The sequence below is a fragment of the Mastomys coucha genome, unplaced genomic scaffold, assembly GCF_008632895.1.
Source record: "Mastomys coucha isolate ucsf_1 unplaced genomic scaffold, UCSF_Mcou_1 pScaffold22, whole genome shotgun sequence".
Classification (NCBI taxonomy): Eukaryota; Metazoa; Chordata; class Mammalia; order Rodentia; family Muridae; genus Mastomys; species Mastomys coucha.
Genome location: NW_022196905.1, coordinates 142,895,785 through 142,914,053, shown reverse-complemented (window position 1 = coordinate 142,914,053; position 18,269 = coordinate 142,895,785).

The following is an 18,269-nucleotide window of genomic DNA, read 5'->3' as shown; positions in this document are numbered from 1 at the left end:
TGGCTTTTTGAGACAGGGTTTCTCTGAGTAGCCCTGGCTGTCCTAGAACTCACTCTGTAGACTAGGCTAGCCTTGAACTCAGAAATCCGCCTGCCTCTGCCTCCCAAGCGCTGGGATTATAGGTGTGCGCCACCACCGCCCGGCTCTTTTTTTTTAATTTATTTATCTATTATGTATAAGAACACTGTAGCTTTCTTCAGGCAGTTGAGAAGAGGGCACCAGATCTCATTGCAGATGGTTGTGAGCCACCATATGGTTGCTGGGAATTGAACTCAGAACCTTCAGAAGAGCAGTCAGTGCTCTTAACCTCTGAGCCATCCCTCCAGCCCCGTAGGCACAAATCTTAAAAATTAGGGTCAGTGAGTTGGCAAGGCGCTGGGCTCATCCCAGTGCGAAAAATTAAAAAGTGAGAGGTGTACATCATGAGGTCTGAATAAAATACTGTGTCTCTAATCTAGGTTACACCTGCTGGGTTCTGTCTAGCTCCACATCAGAAAGAATGGGTAAGATGCTCTAGGTAACATCATGGTTTGATGACTCAGAATCTTGCTTGGCCAAGAGTTTTGATAATCTTTTGAAGTATTTTATTTTTATTACATTTATTAGGGGAAGGGGCACATGGATAAGTTGGGGGAATGGGAGTTAGGTCTCTTCTTCCACCAAGGGATTCTGTTGTGAGGGGTCTACCAGAGAAGGCTACAGGGACATGGGTTAAGCCAATAGAAAGTCTTTATTAGCTGGTCAGCAACTACACTGGGTATTTGGGGTCCCAGTGTAGCTCAAGCCTTTCTCAGGATGAGCTTTTAAGCACAAAAACCACATCCTGGATTGACAGACTTCAGTTAGCAAGAAAAGTTCAGAAGCAGAACTACGGAAGCCAAAATGCAATGTTAGTACATTTAGAGACTTCTCCAGAACTTTGAGCTATGATGGATTAGGACTTGCTTTTCATCTAGGCAGGTGGTGCTGTCGATGTGTGGTTATAGCCTGAACACTACTTCTGTCATAGCTATGGTCTGGGGGCCTGTTAACAGTTCCTGGGGCTCAAACTCAGGTTGTTGGGCTTGGCAGCAAGCACCTTTGCTAGCTGAGGTGACTCACCCACTTTTAATCAAAAGTTAGCTCTTGAACTGCTAATGTCATCCCATCAGGGTTTCAAAACCAGTGGTTAAGTTTGTTTGGACCCAGAAGCAAAGGCAGGTTGCTGGGGTTTTATAGTAAACTTGAGGCAGACACATACCTTCTATAGTCACCAGGTCCTGCTGGCTGAGTTCTCATTTTCTGTAGGGAGGTGGCTCTCCCTTTTGGCACAGTGGGAGGACTTTAGCCAAACCACCTCTTCAGTGTGAGCCCCTTCTCTTCAGTGTGATTGGCTTGGCAGTGAGTAGAGTCCTCACCATGACAGATTTGGTAATAAGGGTATGTTGGGGGTAAGTTCCTCTGGAAACCTCGCAAGAGATATTTGTTCCTGGATGAGACAAACAGGCTAGCCTCCTTGCAGGCAGTGGGCTGACCTAGCACCCTAAAGCTGCAGGGTAGATGAAAGAAACAGACCTGGCTCCCAGCGGAGGGTGTTGATTTTGCTAAGTGAGATGGTCCAAGAGCTCTTGCAGATGATGTATATGCTGGGGATGTTTCTTTTTCTGCTAAGAGATATCCCTGATGATATGCATGAACCACCAACATTTTAGAACCATAACCTAGTTTTTAGAATTCATTGCATTTGAGACAGGATCTCGTGTAGGCCAGGCTTGCCATGCTTCCGGGTTGCTCTAGAGTGTCAAGGGAATTCCAATGGACAGACACACAGACTGCAAGACTGCAAAACTCGGATTGGGTGAGCGGTGCATGCTCTGACTATTATGGCAACCCAGAAACTCAGCTCATCTGTTTATAAATCTGAATGGAGCAGGTGGGTTTATTGGATACAATGAACAAAGAGTAAGTTTAGCTAATGTCAGCTGGAGGTTTATGTAGGGGAGCAGTCTACAGCTACAGGCATCCAGGAGGAGGAAGCTGTGGTGATTGATAGCTTCTGCATACAGTCAGCATTTGCACTCAGACCAGAGCAAGGCTTTTCATCCCTCTGAGCCTCACCTAGGGATGGCTTTGCCAATCACACAGGTCTGGGAGATTTGGGTCTTTGGCACGATTATGCACATGTTAACAGCACACTCGGGGTTTCCTCCATGTCTCCATTCCTCCACAGGCTAGCCTTGGATTCAGTATGTAGCCAAATCGACCTTGAATGTCCAATCTTGCCTCTACCTTGTGAGTGCTGGGATTGCAAACAGGAGTCACCAATACCCATGCTATGCGGCTGGAGACTAAAGAAAACAGGGCCTGGTGTGTGCTAGGCAAGCTCTCTACCAGCTGAGCTACATCCTGGTCCTGAGAGTTTAATCTTTTTATGTTCAAGTTAAATTTGAATGCTTGTGTCTTAGAGTGGGTGCCTTTTTTATGCAAATGACTGGAAGCAACTCTGTAAATAAAAAGAATGCAAGGGAAAGCAGTGGAAAGGCAGATGGGAAGAACAGGCTAGCCACTGGCACAAGCAGGAAGCAGGTACTCTGAGTTCTGCTGGGTTGCAATGGTGCCTCTACACTACAGAAGCCACTCCCTCTGTCCAGCCCCCACCAGCTGTGGGAAGTGCAGGACTCCCCAGGTACCCTTACCAGCACTGCTCCGAGAGCACAGGAAATCTCATACAACCAGACCCAAGTCCACACCTTTTCTTCCTGGAACCCCATAGGGCCTCAGAACACTCCCCACTCCCTACCACACCCTCCCGTTTCCAAAATCCTTCCCTGTGGATGAAACTGAGTCACTACCAGAAACCTACTACAGAGTCACAAAACAGCATGTGCCCTGTGGGCTACTTTGATAGAGCTTGTGAAATTAGTTTATGAAGACTAAAGAGTGGCCAGTCTGTGGGGGTGTTCCTTTAACCACGGGAGACAGAAGGGCTTTGTAGGGGTCCTAAAACATTCTGTATCTTCTTGAGTTAATGAAAGTTACTTAAATCAAGGCCATGATGATTGGTGTGAAGTGTCAGGTTCTAGGTTGACCTAGGAGACCAGCAGCGTTATTCACAAAGGTGAGGACAAACCCAATACCCATTAGTGAACTGACAGAGGGCAAAATTATAAATGGACACAGAGCCAGCTGATAGTCACACTGAAAGAGGGAAGGAGGTTCTGATAGAAGCATCAGCGCTGTTGAGTGAAAGGAGCCAGGGCCAGACACCTACGGTAGTAAATGCCCAGAAAAGCCAAAATTGTGGCTGGCAGTGATCAAACGGGAGGAGTGGAAGAGGGTGGTATTTAATGGCTGTAGAGTTGCAACCTGGGAAGAAAAAGGTCATGGAAACTAAATGATGATGGTTCTATGATATTCTAAATATATGTAATAAATATAAAAATGCTAATAAAAATAAAAATGGTCATCTATATGTTTATCAAGTCACTGGTCCTTTGCAGTAAAGAGAGACTACAACCAAGGTAACTCTTACAAAGAAGAACATTTAACCCGGGGCTGGCCGAATGATTTTAGAGGATTAGTCCATTATCATCATGGAGGGGAGCACAGAGGCAGGCAGGCAGCCAGGCAGGGCGCAGGAGACATAGAGAGATCTATGACCTGATCTGAAGGAGGAGTGGTGAGTGGCAGACAGAACTGGGCTTGACTTGGGCTTTTGAAGTGGCAAAGGCCACCCTTGGTGACACACTTCCTCCCACAAAGCCACACATCTTAATCCTTCTAATCCTTTCAAGTAGCTCCACTTCCTGGAGAATACGCATTCACATATATGAGCCTAAGAGGGGCATCTTATTCAAACCATCACAGTATTGTATGTATTTTATCATACAGAAAATATCAGGGCTAAGGATGTAGCTCAGTGGCTCAGTGTTCACCTAGCACATGGAAGATCCTGGACCCAATTCTAGCATTGTCAAAAAGAAATTCCTGGGGCTGGCTAGATGGCTCAGTGGGTAAGAGCACTGACTGACTGCTCTTCCGAAGGTCCCAAGTTCAAATCCCAGCAACCACATGGTGGCTCACAACCACCCGTAATGAGATCTGATGCCCTCCTCTGGTGTGTCTAAAGACAGCAACAGTGTGCTTACATATAATAATAAATAAATCTTTAAAAAAAAAAGAAATTCCTGAACTAAGAAGAATAAGGATCTGGGGGTGGGGCAGCAGATAAGAAAGAGGACCATTGTGGGAATGGAAATACCAAAGCCCCATTTGTGAGGGGTGTGGGTTGGCGAGGAGACTACCAGCCCCTCAATATGACCAGAGCCTGGAGGGTGTGTGTGTGTGAGCAGGGATAATTGAGAAAGTTGAGTTTGGATAGCTAAGCAGGGACCATGGCATGAGCAACCTTGGAAGCCTTGCCAGTGACTGCAGGGTCTGGAACTTTCCCCAAGACCGTTTGGGCCCATCAGTATTGCCCCTCTGTGTTCACGAGGGAACCCCAACCACCACCTGGACATAGGATCCCCCCTCTCTCGTTTCTAGTGTGATGAATTATAAATGGCTTTGTTTGTGTAGAGATGTGGATTATAAAGAACTGAAGACATCCAAGACACCAAGACACGAACGTGTTTTGCAAAATGCGTGGGGTGGACTTCCTATTCTTGCATCAGGGTTCAAATGGATAACAGGCAGAACCATGGGTTTTTTTTTTGTTTTGTTTTACTTTTAATGTTTTATTGGTTCTTTGTGACTTTCACATCCCATTCATTTTCTATCTCTTCCACATCTGCTCTCTACCCTGTCACCTCCCCCAAAAGAAAATTAAAAATTAAAAAAACTACAACCCAAACCATCTTGCTGTGGAGGCTGCCATATGTCACAGTATGTCCCACAGCATATCCTTTGTCTACTGCTTTACTTGCAAATGTTCATTGCAATGAGTCATTGATCTGGTTCGAGGCCTCTGACTTCTGCTACACTATCAATACCAGATCTTCACAGGGACTCCTCCTCTCAGACTCCCTGTTGTTGCTCTGTGTCATGGAGATCCTGCAGCCATGGACCTGCAGGCCTGGCCCTTTCACGAGCATCAGCAGACCATAGATGGGGTAGATGTTGGGGTGGGCCAACTCAGAGCCCTGGATCTGGGCCTGGGTGGTAGCTGAGTTGGCCAGCCTGCCAGCTCTCCCACGTCCAAGCCACTGGAGCCAGCTCTCCCACCACACCCAGGTGGTGCCCAGGTCACCTGTGCCACCCTGTTGTAGCCGTGAGGAGCCGGGCCAGTTAGTGCAGCCCTTGGGCATCAACATGGCCCAGACCATGGATGTCCACGTGGCCTTTGATGGTTGCTGAGGCCTGCTCCTTTTAACATAACTGTAGCCATTTTGTATTCAGTCTCCATTTTGTTGATAAGGTAAAATTAAGTTCAGGTTCTCAGACCCCACTTCCCAGAAGTAATTGTCCATAGCTGACACTGAAGAATGCTTCTAATAAGCCAAAATGTTGTGGTTGAATTGCTTGTACCTTGTTATCTCAATGTTCTGAAATTCCCCTGTTCACCACCTGTCCACTACTCTTCTTACCTCACTCAGGACCAATCAGATTAAAGGTTAGCTGATGATACTTTGTCTAGTTAGCCAAAAATGTTGTACCACTTCATTGCTTGCCTTTAAACTTTTGAACCCAGCTCTTCCTAGAAAAAGCCCTAAGAGCAAGCTAATACCTCAATTAGGTGTCCAAGACCTTTTTTGCGGTCTGAAACATTCAGTATTAGGGTGTGCATTCAATAAACTTCTTTTTTTTTAAAAAAAAAAGATTTATTTATTATATTTATATGAGTATACTGTAGCTGTTTTCAGACATACCAGAAGAGGGCATCAGATTCTATTACAGATGGTTGTGAGCCACCATGTGGTTGCTGGGATCTGAACTCAGGACCTCTGGAAGAGCAGTCAGTGCTCTTAACCACTGAGCCATCCAGTCAGCCCCAATAAACTATTCTTGCTTAACTGAGATCAGTGTTAATATGGTTTGAGTGGCAATTCCCAGCCCCCAACAGTGGTGACATTGGCCACAGGCATTGGCACAGACTCCTTCTGTGGTAGGGCCACAGATTCAGACATGGCCTTCAGCGGTAGCATGGACCCAAACATCACCATGGTCTCAGGTGGCAGCACAGGCCTCTCGGGCTGCTCCTCACAGTTCCTTCTCTTTTCACCGTGCGCAAACCGCCTCTCTTTCTCTCTTATTTCTCCACCACACATGTGCTCATTTTAACAGTGTCTACCCTGGCCTTCACCTATTTTTTAAAGACACGGACTCAGTATGTAGCTCAGGTTGGCCTCGAATTCAAATCTGCCTGCTTCTGTGTCCCAAGAGCTGGGATTAAAGGCGTGCCCTACCATGCCAGTCCACAAGTAGGTTTCTTAACCTTGGACTCATACATGGCCACTGTTTTTGTTCTAGTTGGGCTGATAAAAGAGACTGAGGTGTTCGAGGTGGTGTGGCACATGCCTTTAATCCCAGCACTTGGAGACAGAGGCAGGCAGATCTCTGATGAGGCCAGCCTAGTCTACAGAGTGAGTTCCAGGACAGCCAGGGTTAAAGATCTAAGCTCTGAAATATTAAAAGGTTTCTGGGGGAAAACTGGTTAAAGAATAACTGCTGCCATATCAACATCTAGCATTAATATGTACAAAATATTAATAATTATTTTTTACACTGTTGTCTTTCTGTTCATTTTCATGGTTTTACTGATGGTGATGGTTTGGGGTATGCTGAGACTGGGCCTGTTACTCAGACTGCCTAGAACTGCTGTGTGAGCCACCGTGCATGGCTATTGGTCTGTTTAAAATGATTCGTCTACTCGTTGGTAAGGTTGCTCTAACATGCTCTTCCAAGATGTCTGCAGAAGCCTGATGCCTTTACACACGCGCAGGTTGTGACAGGGGTAATGACCTCCTCAGTAGCTCTCCCCTTCAGTGATTTGTAGACATCACTTGTTGTTTAAGAGCTTTGATTATTGTTTGATTTTGGTTTTTTTGTTTTGTTTTGTTTTGTTTTTTGTTTTTTTAGTTTTTCCAGACAGTGTTTCTCTTGTATAGCCCTGGCTGTCCTGGAACTCACTCTGTAGACCAGGCTGGCCTTGAACTCAGAAATCCGCCTGCCTCTGCCTCCCAAGTGCTGGGATTAAAGGCGTGCAGTATCACACCCAGCTATCGGCTTTGATATAGTAAAAGAACACAGGCCAGTCTGAGTTGTTTCTGTTGCAACTGATTTTTTTTTTTTTTCTGGATACCTGGACATTTCCTAGTTTGTCTTGACATAGAAACTTCAGCACCAAAATTCCCAAGAACACGAGGTATACCTTCAGTTTATGGGTTGAGTCCTATCTGGAAGATTTGTACACACACACACACACACACACACACACACACACCACACACACACACACCTTCCCTTCTTCCTCCTCTCTTCTGTTGCTCAGGTAGACATGGGACTCCAGGGCTAAAGCAAGGCCCACACCCCAACCCCATGTCAGAGTTCCTAGAGCTGTAAGAGCAGAGCCCACCAGGCCTGTCTTCTGTACTCCCCCTTGTGAGTGTCCCGTGACCCCCTCTCCAGCCTGCTCCCTCAATGCCCCACTCCTTTCTTCTCCAACTCTCTCTGGTCCCTTGCCTGCCTGGTCTTTCCTCTGTGCGTGTGAACAGTCCCAAGTTCTTCATTTGCACTTCCTCTCATTTCCCTACTGCTTCCTTTTGTCAGCACTTTGATTCTCAGCTGACGTCTAGGGCTTTGATCATTTTTTTTTTCAACTTTACATGCTTGCTCTTTGATGGTAGCAGTCTAGAGTTTGAAGAAATGGAGTGGGCAGGGGTCCGGGGTGTGTGTGTAGGGAAGTTGGATGTGCAAGCTCACTGGCCAGAGGAGCACCCTGTAACCTCTGTTGGTGTGATCCAGGAATGTAGCTAACATCTCCATGTGGGCTGTCCTCAGGCTTCAGCTGGTCACCTACACTCGTTTCTGGTAGGATGCCCCTTCAAAGATTCCCTTTCTGTCATCTCCCCGGTCCTCTACACCCCGACCTGCTCAGATTGCCCCTTGACTCCTAGGAAGTCTTCTTTGAGACATCTTTTCACTTATGTCTCATTTTGCTAGTCAGGATGAAGGGGAAGAGATTGCTGATGCCTATGGTTCCACACAGTCATTTAATTACTTGCCTCTTTAATAATAATTTTGATGGCAATATATATTAATTGTACAATACAATAGGTTTCATTGTGAGATGTTTCATTTAAAGCACATGCAGATAATGTCCTTTGATCACACTCTCACATTCAGCACCTCTCCCCCATTCCTAAAAATCTCCCCTTTACTTTTATGTCTCATGGGGAACCAAGAAAGGCCTGAGTGACTGTGTAAGGAGCAGTTAAGCCCTGAGGGATGGGTATCATTGACCAGGACCAATGCCTCAGATCTATGGAAATTGGCAAAGCCTTTCCCTGGGGTGGACATTAAGAGTATATAAAAAGGACTGGAGAGATGGCCCAGTGGTTTAAGAGCACTGGCTGCTCTTCCAAAGGTCCTGAGTTCAATTCCCTGCAATCACATAGTGGTTTACAACCATCTGTAATGGGATCTGATGCCCCCAGAGCAACTCATATACATTAAATAAATAAATAATTCTTTTAAAAAAAAAGAGTATGCAAAAAAACAAAAATGAACAGCTGTAGTATTCCACTCCTAGATCACTGCAACCTGAGAGAGCTGACCTACAGAGACCTCCCTCCCACCAAGCTAGCTCCTCCCACCGTGCTGTACATAAGAAATAGACGTGCTAAGGTTCCGGGCTGTTGTAATTGGTGCTGCTCCAGCAGAGGAGTCAAGCTCACCTGATCCCAGCTTTTCTCTATGTGTGTCTGTCCTCCAGGATCAAGTCCACAGACATATGAGACACCTCAATGTCTCTTTTTGGTTTTGACCTCTAGAGTTTGCCTATAGGAGAACTCCTATGACATTTGTCTTTCTGAGTTTGGCCTATTTTGCTCAATGCAATGACTTCTGGAGCCATTCATTTTCCAGTAATTTTACTGTTCAAGATGGCTGAATAAAATTCTATTGAATATGTATACTACATTTTCCTTACCATTCATCTGGGCATGTAGATCAGTTCTGTCTCTTGACTATGAACATGGATGTGCAAGCCCCTCTGTGGAATGTTGGCAGAAGTCTGGCTAGCTCCTAGGATGGGCTCTTCCACAGTGCCCCATCTGGCTATTGCCAGTCTCTGATTCCCTTGCACTTAGCCTTCTCCATGCTAACAGTTTGGGTGGTACCCAGCCTGGGTGGAGTTGTGGAAGAGGTTGTAGGTCTCTGAGGATAGGAGACCAGTTTCTACATGTGGACTTCAGCCATCTCTTTAGTACTGCCAAATTCTGAGTTCACAGTTCATTACTGTCCTTTCTGCCTGTGGACTCTGCTTCGAGCCTGCTCTAGTCTCACATATTCCTGTAGGACCTCTTGTGACAGGTGACATGTCCAAAGAAATATTTTTCAAAGTCACTTTCTGAAATGACCCTCCTCTAGCTGAGAAATTAGAAGCAGCTTCCTCTTTACAGAGTGGGTTCTGGAGGGTGGCTCCTTATAACCGTACTTGTGAAGGCTGGACGCTTTGGGTCTCCTGACTCCTGCACAGAGGGCTCCCCTGACAGATGGCCCTGAGTGAGATTTCCACTCACAGCTAAGTGTGCAGAAAGCGAAACCAAGTGGGAAGCCTCCATTTTGCTGCTCAGCCAGGTTGGTGGTTTCTGGCTTGAAGAGGCGACTTCCTCGTTTGCTTGTGACTTCTCTATGTGGCACCTGCTGACTGTCATAGAGTTTTGGCCAAGATGGGGACCCAGTTTTCCATTGTGGTACAGGGAGTCTCCTGAAAGATCAGGGATGGTCTAACTTTTGCTCACTAACTAATGCACACTACTAACAACTTTCTGGTTAAGCTTGATAGAGTGGGCCTGGTTGTGAAGAGAGCTCTTGGGGCAGCTTCTAGGAATTTGGCAGGAATTTGACTTTGGGCTGGGACAAGTAGGCTCAAGATCTTGATGATCTTGATAAGTCCCTGAATATCATGGGACTTTGTTTATTGCCTTGCTTGTTCCTTGACCTAGAACTGACCTTATTCTTTGCATATACTTAGAATGATATAAAAGCAAACTGGAAAAAAATAAACCCGCTTCAGCCTTAGAACAGGCTGGGCTCATTCTACAGTGTTGTTTAATTCTCTTCTTCTTTTTAATCCTCACTCCTTCCCTGAAGAACCCATTGACTGATTGAGCTGGCTTGGTCACGTGGTTTTGGTGTTAGCCTTCCCTGTCTGTGGGTTCTGTACTTCAGACTGAAAAGGAGACATTGTTGTCTGTACAGAATCTATAATTTTCATTTTGATTCATTTATTTGCAGTGAAGGGATTAAAATCCCTGTGCATGCTAGATAAGTACTGTACCCCTGAGTTAGACCCTCAGTGTGATACTGTAGAATCTCTTATAAGCATCACCTGTCAATAAAAAAGCCAATGGCCAGTGCTGGTGAGATGGCTCAGTGGATAAGAGCACTGACTGCTCTTCCGAAGGTCCTGAATTCAAATCCCAGCAACCACATGGTGGCTCACAACTACTCGTAATGAGATCTGATGCCCTCTTCTGGTGCGTCTGAAGACAGCTATAGTTTACTTAATTATAATAATAAATAAATCTTTAAAAAAAAGCCAATGGCCAATGAGCTGAGGCAGGAAATAGGAGGTGGGATACTGGCAGGAAGAGAGAGGTTTCTGGGAAATAGGGAGGGAATAAAGAGAGACTCTGTGGGAGGTGCTGAGGAGGAAACAGGTCAGGACTAAAGGAGTGGTAATTAACCTCGTGGAAGACAGAAGAGTTTGAATGGGTTAAATAAGTTAGAAGACTGATGTCTATTTGCACAGCAGTGGCCTTGTGTTAGGTATTACCATAACCCAGAGGTGATTTAAAGCACACATGAGAATGGACACTCAATGCAGCCACTTCATTCTTGAGCATCTGTGGATTTGGTGTTCACGAGGGACCCTGGCACCAGTAGCCAAAGGCACTTTGAGACAAATCATCAACACTGAATGACGGACAGAGGCTGTTATCCTTCCTGTCACACTCCTCGTCAGAGCTGGCCTGTGCTTTATGGATGGAATAAACAGCTTACATATGTTCAGTTACTGGTTTGCCTCCCAAGCCCCTCTGGCCACAACTAAAGCTGATTGGTGACAGAGCAGAGAAAGAGTTCAGGGTAAGGTCCAAGGGCAATGGCTGACCGGGCTCAGGGGACAGAGTATGGGTCATGATGGGTTCATTAAAGGTCCTGCCAGCCAGCATGGAGGGACAGAGGCTCATGAAGCCTACAGGACGATGGACTGGGCAGAATAATTCCGTCATTGTGTGAAATCAGGCCCCACCTCTTTCCTCATAAGACACAAAGATAGAAGCTTCCCAGTCCTTCAGTCAAAGTTCTGTGGAAAGTTCACCAGTAACCTCTCTCAGGATGACTCCCACAAATGGGCCACATCTTGGCCCCCACTCTAAGGCTGAGGGATTTGTTCCCAAATGTGAGAAAATTGGGCATAATTATATTGCTCCTATAATTTTACAAGGTTTTTTTTTTTTGTAGCAAGTTCCTCCGTACTTATTTTTCATCATGTATCATATCTTTTTTGTTGTTGTTATTGTGACTAAGTAGCCGAGGTAAAGTTAGCTTTGTAAAGAAAAAAGGTTTACTTAGTCCACAGTTCCACAGACTCAGTGGCATGGTCCGGACATTGGCTGGGCAACAGTTAATGACAGAAGTACAAAAGAAGAGGGAGGGGGAAGGAAGAAAGAGGAAGGGGAGAGGGGGGAGGAGAGAAGAGGGGAGAGAACATCTGATGCCCCCCTCTCACCTCTGAGGGTGCACATACATGTAACAACATAAACACGGGCAAATGCTTATATGCATAAAGTTTAAAAACAAGTTATTTTTCATTTAGTCAGTTTACTTTGCCATGCAGGGCTTGACTTCTTATATTTAGCTGTATCCCGGAGCTGGCGCACTTCCCACGTATTACTGGGATGCATTAGTTTAAGCCAATGGCAACCTTGACTGCACCTCGTAAAATATATGAGCATCTTGAGTAAATTAGGGCATTCTGCAGTCGAGAAGAAAGCTTTATCCGGTCACAGAGGTGACGGTGAAAGTGAGGTAAGGAGCTCAGAGAATTAAATTCGGGAGCCTCTCCCTGCAAGGGAAACTACAGGCCACCAAGCCTGCTGTCTCTGCTGAGTTCATGCTGGTTCTCCTGTCACACAGCTGAGGCTTTGCTAGGGCTCCATGTAAAGAGCTTCCCCGTGGGCACCTTCAACACAGAGATCTGTAAGATCTGAAGATGCTGGAGGCAAGAAGTCTGCAGTGCTTGTTTGTTCTGATAGCTGCTAAAGAGGCTCTACTCTGGGCTTCCCTCCAACCCCTGAGGCTAGCTGGCAGTCTCCCACGGACTCACGACTCTGCTCTGCCTTCACGTTCATACTGCATCTCCCTGTCTGTGCTTAAATCTCTTTTTATGACACCAGTCATGTTGGACTGGGATTTACTGAGACGTCATTGTAACTAATTACATCTGCAATGACCCTGTTTTCAGGGCCCATTGGAGATACTGGGGGTTAAGATGTCAACATAATCAATCAACCTAGAGTCCAGGACATACTTCAGTCCTTAACACCCATGGTATCAGTTTCTGTTACTGCAATAAAATACCCTGACCACAAGTAACTAAGAGATGAAAGCATCTCTTTTGGCTTAAGTTCCAAAAGTCCTTTATGGCAGAAGCATGGCAGAAGCAGGAAGCCAAGGGATCACACCTACACTGCAAGCAAGCGGTGAGTGAATGGGGGAGGTGGGCGGGGCTATGAACTCGCAAAGCCCACCCCCTTATCGTGACGCACTTCCTCCAGCAAGGCTGCACCTCCTGAAGGTTCCATTTGTTCCATTCACCCCAAACCACCCCTCAAATCTCAACTAACCAAGGAACTGAGCCTGTGGGGAACACTTTTCACTCCAGCCAACACGCCCACTCTGCATCAGGCGTTTGCTAGATGCTGAGAGACAGCAGGAGGAGCGGGTGAGGAGTCCATATGCTACTCCAGCTGAGTGACCTGCATCTGCGTGTACAGTGAGTGAAGTTTTACAGAAACACAAGGAATGACTCTCAGGAAAATGGCATTTCAAGGCTGCGTAAATAATCACAACCTTTACATTGTGTCTAAGGAAGACTTAATTAAGACTCTATTAAAACTCAGGTGCCTGAGGTGTAAAATTATGTGGTCAGAGACAAAGGGGAAGTCTTACAGACTGCTGGGGAGAGTGGACCGATGCTATCTCCATGGAAATTAGTATGGGGTTTTTCAAAAGGGCTAAAAATAGAACTATTTATATGACACACCTGGGCATTTATCCAAAGTACCCCATGCTAACACACTACAGAGATCCTTGCTGCCCTAGTCACAATAGCTGAGAAATGGAGCCAGCCTAATGCCCATCAGCTGAAGAATGGATCAAAGAAACAAAAAACAACTATAAAGAGGAATAAAATCATGACATTCACAGGAAAATGGAAGGGAATGGCAGATATATATATATATATATATATATATATATATATACACACACACACACACATATATACATATACATACATACATACACAGGATCTATATATACATATATACATATATACACATATACATATATGTATGTACATACATATATATGTGTGTATGTGTGTGTATATGTGTATATATATATGTATATATATATATATATATATATGTAATATAGTTGGGGAGATAGAACAATTGATACATTACTTGCCATGCAAGCATGAGGACCTGAGTTCAGTCTTTAGCACCCATGTAAAAGCTGAGTGTAGCCACACACACCAGTGTGCCAGCACCTGGGAGGCAGAGACCAGAGAGTCCTTGGGGCTCCCTGTGCTGGCTAGTTGTATGTCAACTTGACTCCAGCTACAGTCATCTGGGAGGAGGGAACCTCAATTGAGAAAATGCCTCCAGAAGAGCACACTGTAAGCAGATAAATCTGTAATGCATTTTCTTAATTAGAGATTAATAGGGGAGGGCCCTGCCCATTATGGGAGGTGCCACCCCTTGGGCTATAGTGGTCCTGGATTCTGCAAGGAAGCCATGAGGAGCAAGCCAGTAAGCAGCACCCATCCATAGACTCTACATCAGTTCCTGCCTCCAAGTTCCTGCCCTGTTTGAGTTACTGCCCTGACATTCCTCAACAATAGATGGTTACCTGGAAGTTTAAGCAAAATAAACCCTTTTCTCCTCAAGTTGCTTTTGGTTGCAACAATAGGCCCTAATTAAAACACTCCTTGAGGAACCAGTCTTGACAAATTCATGAGCTTCAGGTTCAAGGAGAGGCCCTATTTCAAAAACTAAGGTGGAAAGGAATTGAGGAAGACAGGCAATAGTGACCCTCTGACCTCTACATACAAGCACATGTATACACACACACACACACATATACAAAGAGGATCGTGCAGACAAATTGAAAATACACACATACAGCTTCTAACACAACAGTATTCTTTTAAACATGCAGGGCTTGCACCCAGACCAAAGTGAAATTCCTGTTTGTTAGTGCTAAACTCCCTCCTAAGATGCTGGGGACAAGGTTTGTTAGTCTCTGTTTCTTTGGTCTTTGGCTATAATTCATGAAACGTACAAGACCTGATCACTAGGTTAGCATTTTATTGTGATATAAAATGGGTTTGTATTGTTTTGAGTTAAAAATCAACTCCCAGGCTAGAAAGGCTGACATAATTTATTTTAGACTTTGAAAGATATATTAGTTGTGGCAGCCCCTCCAATTTGCCATTACCTTTGAGAGATTTGACTCTGGTTGTTTTATAGCATTTTGAGAGCGTACAAAGCAGTGTAATCTGTTTTCAAAGGATATTTGCTTTAAACATCTCCACATATGTTTAGCTGGTTGTTACCTGTGTATTTTAGCAGCAGTTTAGCACCGACTAGCTTTTCTTTGAAGCTGTAAACAGCAAATCCAATAAGCCGATAGGACATGTACTGAATGGAACAAACCTGGAGTTGTATTTAAAACTCAATTTTAGGAAAGGGGCATCCAAAATACCTTACTGCAAACAGAATATACAACTTTAAAAATAAGTGTGTAAAGATAATTCTTTCAAATATTTATGGTATTCTTAAAAATCTAAGGTTGCCAGGAGGTAGTGGTGCATGCCTTTAATCCCAGCACCCAGGAAGCAGAGGCAGTGGATCTCTGAAAGATCAAGGCCAGCCTGCTCTACAGACCAAGTTCCAGAATAGCCAGGGCTACACAGAGAAACCCTGTCTTGAAAAAACAACAAACTAACCAACCAATCAAACAAACAAACAAATCTTGAGCTTGATAGCACAAAAAGCCATGGGGGCTTTTACAGCCAGCCCCTCCTCCAAAGTCCATTGGCTTCTTTGTAGGTGTAGAACCCACCACCAAGCTACCACTGGTGACAGCTCCCTAAGACTCCCTGACCACTGGCCCTCAGCAGTGACGGCGCATAACAGTAGCTTTGATAGCTAACTCACCCTCATTTACAAATGGGACATCTGCACTGGACATCATTGTTTTTACCCGAATGAGAACATAGGAAGCATCTACACAGGTGTGTTCACGGTGTCTTTTTGTCCTCCTGGAGGGCAGGCTTGAGGAAGGGAAATCCTTTTGCACTTGTGTTCAGCCAGGAGCAAGCAAGAAGGGAGGGCCCCCGGAATGGTGCTCCACTCAAGAGTTTGGAATCACTGTTTAGTTGGTGCAGTACTGAGTTGGGCTTCTAATCCCATCTCAGCCTGGCACAGCCCCAAACCACTCTGACCACGTTCCTTCAGTAAGTTCAGAGCTGGTGAGTGTGAAAGTGCAGTTCCTGTTGGTTCCTGTCATAAGAGAGGAAGACCAAGTGCAAAGGGCTTCAATCAGAGCCTTGTGACCTTCATGGGACTCAGCTCTTGGTTTCCACACCCACTAGCTGTGGGAACTAAAGAAATCAGTGGACCATTCTTAGCAGAGAGCCAGTACTGCCTACAGTGTAGAGACACTATAGTAGTGGCCATGTGTCCTGTGACAGACGGGTCCTTCCCTCTTCCTACTAGCCTCAGTTTGGATGAGAGTCCCTAACCCAGTCAGGAGGAGAGGCAGGTAAAAGGATTTGGGATGTAATTCAGCATGGAGTGCTTGCCTACTATGTGTGAAGCTTTGGTTTGATCCCGGTACCACACACTCATATACATCCCCCCTGGAAGGTTGGAAGAGATGGGCTGCGGACACCATGATTATCGTACTTGGATCAGCATGAAGCATCATGTAACAGACAGGATGTCCCGGGGTCAAAATGAGAAGGCTCAGGTGGCTATCCAATTACCAGGACAAAAACAGCAACGTTGCTTGTCAACTTCAGCTTATATTTATAACGCACCAGGGATATTGATACTAATATTCTATACATAAAGAAGTCAGAAAAAAATCAGTGGGAATGTCAGCTGACCCCAGGAATTACAAATATAGAACAAATAACAATGGTTATATTTTATTATTCAAATATCAAATTGTTAAAGGCAGACGCATTAAGCATGAAGTGTTTGGGAGCTGAAGAGATGACACAGCAGTTGAGAGCACTGACTGCTCTTGAAGAGGACCTGGGTTCAGTGCCCAGCACTCACATGACGGCTCACAACCATCTGGAACTCCAGTTCCAGGGAATCTCACAACCTCTTCAGACCTCCATGGGCACCAGGCACATGTTACACATATGTACATGCAGCAAAACACTAAAATACATAAGATAAATATAAAATAAACTAATGACGCTGGACAGTGGTGGCACACGCCTTTAATCCCAGCCCTTGGGAGGCAGAGGCAGGTGGATTTCTGAGTTCGAGGCCAGCCTGGTCTACAGAGTGAATTCCAGGACAACCAGGGCTATACAGAGAAACCCTGTCTCGAAAAATCAAACAAACAAACAAACAAACAAACAAAAAAATAAAGGAAAATGGCACAAAATGCAAAGCACTTAATTACCTACAAATGGAAAGAGACTAACTCCAGTCTTTTTCCAAGTCAAATCTGAAGACACAAAGTACCTCATTTATGCTATGGTTCAATCGTGAACATAAAGTTATAACTATTGGAAGGGGTGGAAAATACCTACATTGGGAGAGAAACTGTTAGAAATGAGTTCACTCCAGACATCTCTGAGCTTCATCTTCAAAGAATCCCATCTCCTGTCTTTACTCTGAAGATTCTCTTTACAAAACTCCCTGGGGCTTTGGTTGAGGGATACGGGACCCTCAAGCTGATCTTAATGGCAAGTGAAATTTTGTGTTTGTGTGCGCATGTATGTGCGCGTGTGTGTGCACACTTGTATGCATGGGTATGTATGTGTGTGCACATTTTAAAAGAATGTGCTTTACTTTATCTTTACCCCTTTTGCTTTCTCAGTTATTGATGAGAATTCCTAGGCAGCTTCTACTTTCCACTTCAATAATGCTCTGCTTATTATTCTGCTGTGAACATTTTTGATTGCCATGCTGAAGAAGTTTTTCTCCTTTTCAGATCTTCAAAAAGGGAGGCTATGCTGGGAGTGTAGCTCATCGGAGCCCTGGGTTCCAGCAGTGAACTCCAAAATGGGAGGACCTGGGTTCTGATCCCCAGAACCCACAAGGGGCCAGGCAGGGTAGCACTTGTCTGGAATCACAACATTCTTATAGGAAAGGGGAAGCCAGGAGAATGCCTGGAACCTCCTTAGCAGCTAGCCTGGTAGAGGTAGAAACAAGGAATACGCCCAAAGATGTCCTCTGACCTCCACATGCATGCTGCTGGCAATGCGCCCACACAGACACACACAGGTAAAGATTTCTCTTACATGTAGCTGTTTTTCTATTTGAAAACAAAAGTGAGATGGAATTCTCTGAGCATGTCCTTGGATATGTGATTCCACCTCTAGCTTCTTTAAATGTTTAAGAAAGCTACACACACACACACACACACACACACACACACACACACACTCACTCATTCGCGCGCGCGCACACACACACACAGCTGAATAACATGCTATTATTTACCATCAGTGGGTTTTTTTTTTTAATGTCCTCATTCCCAAACTATTCCTTTTGTACAAGTCTACTGCCAACCATTGAGGATATAAG